The sequence below is a fragment of the Brassica oleracea genome, chromosome C6 (assembly GCF_000695525.1).
Source record: "Brassica oleracea var. oleracea cultivar TO1000 chromosome C6, BOL, whole genome shotgun sequence".
NCBI lineage: Eukaryota > Viridiplantae > Streptophyta > Magnoliopsida > Brassicales > Brassicaceae > Brassica > Brassica oleracea.
This window is the reverse complement of record NC_027753.1, coordinates 20156676-20158726: the sequence shown is the minus strand read 5'-3', so window position 1 is coordinate 20158726 and position 2051 is coordinate 20156676.

Here is a 2051-nt window from a genome sequence, read left to right as displayed (position 1 = left end):
AACTTGTTGTATATTGATGCTTGTTACTTGCTTGTTGCTTCTTGGTTGCGTCAACTTGTTGTATATTGATGCTTGTTACTTGCTTGTTGCTTCTTGGTTGCGTCAACTTGTTGTATATTGATGCTTGTTACTTGCTTGTTGCTTCTTGGTTGCGTCAACTTGTTGTATATTGATGCTTGTTACTTGCTTGTTGCTTCTTGGTTGCGTCAACTTGTTGTATATTGATGCTTGTTACTTGCTTGTTGCTTCTTGGTTGCGTCAACTTGTTGTATATTGATGCTTGTTACTTGCTTGTTGCTTCTTGGTTGCGTCAACTTGTTGTATATTGATGCTTGTTACTTGCTTGTTGCTTCTTGGTTGCGTCAACTTGTTGTATATTGATGCTTGTTACTTGCTTGTTGCTTCTTGGTTGCGTCAACTTGTTGTATATTGATGCTTGTTAACTTATGGTCTTTTGTGTTTGACAAATTGATGTGATCAACAAGAAGAAGAGGAACTGCATTTCATGATAGTAGTTTGATACATAGATGGTTCAAGTTTAGACATGAAAGGAAAAACATACAGACACTAAGTTATAAAGACAACACTTGAAGATATAAAGACAACACCCGTGAACCTCTTGTCTTGGTTCACATCCGCAAGGAAAAACATACATGAATCCGTGAAACTAGTAGACAACCCGTGACCTCTTCTCTTGTACTCTTGACAACCCGTGACCTCGTCTCTTGTACTCCACCTGAAACAAAGCATTTCATATCAGTCAACAGTTCATATCACAACAAAGTAAACAATGCTATCAAAACTATAATGCAAGCAAAAGCTAAACAAACCATCACTCATGACAACAATTCAGACAACAGTTTATTTTTGAGAGCTGATTCCATCTCATCGAGGGGCTCCGGCTTTGCAAGCAACCTCTCCAACAAACTTTGCCTTGAGATTTGCTTTTTCATCTCCATAAGTCCTTCTAGCTGCGAGAACTCCTCATCTTTTCTAGTTTTTTGCCTCTTACCCGCGGCCTTAGCAGCCTTGACACCAACTGGTCTATCTTCTGGCTCTGGCACATGCACTTCAGGAGCCTTCCGCTTATCCTTGTCCTTCTCCATATAAGTGGAGCACCACTTAACATCATGCCTAAGCTCCCTCCACGCGTGTTCTAAGGTGAACTTCATGTTCTAGTCGCTGTTGAAGATATCCAAGGCTGCCTTCATGACGTCGTTTTCATTTGCCCGCTTCTCTGCTCCCTCAGTGCCATGTCGTAGCAGCCACATAACTTACAGACCAAATCATTGATTCTAGCCCATCTTTGCTTGCATTGCCCTATTTCTCTAGGCACTGTCCCGAGCAGAAGAGGACTGGAGTTGTAGTTACTCACAATTCTCTTCCAAAAAGCAGCACCTTTCTGCTCGTTACTGACAATTGAGTCTTTGCTCGTGTTGAGCCAAGACCCAATGAAGATTAAATCCTCCTTCACATAGAAGCTTGTCATGATCGTGAACGCGTTGTTTGAGCCTCTCGACCTCTTCTTCCACAGCCATGACCCATGGTTGCCTGAAATGAAGACCGTCATTCTGCCAAACAAATAAAGGGAAACTAATCAGACAGCAAACAAATATCTTAGTAACATAATCAACATAATCAACATAGATAGAGAATCAATACTAACCTCGAAGTCTTTGCAAATGAAGAACCTTTTCCCGGGGAGGTAGTCATATGTATCAACTTCATCTACGGTCCTCTTCATGATTGATGTACAAGGGCACAGTTGGGGAATGCCCTGTTGCGCATTTGCAACGAAATCAACCTGGCTGATGTACGCTTTGTGTGCTTTCATATCTCGGAGTTCTTCCTCCATATCAGTACCTGCAACGAAATAATTTGAAAAGGAAAACCATTATTAGTCGATTCTTAACCCACGACAAACCCCTAATTCATAATAAATCCAGACGAAAATAAGAAAGAACCAAACTTTTAAAGAAAACCCTAATTCGATTTGAACAATTAGGGTTTTCTCAATCCCCAACCTCTAATCGCCTCGACAACATCAAACC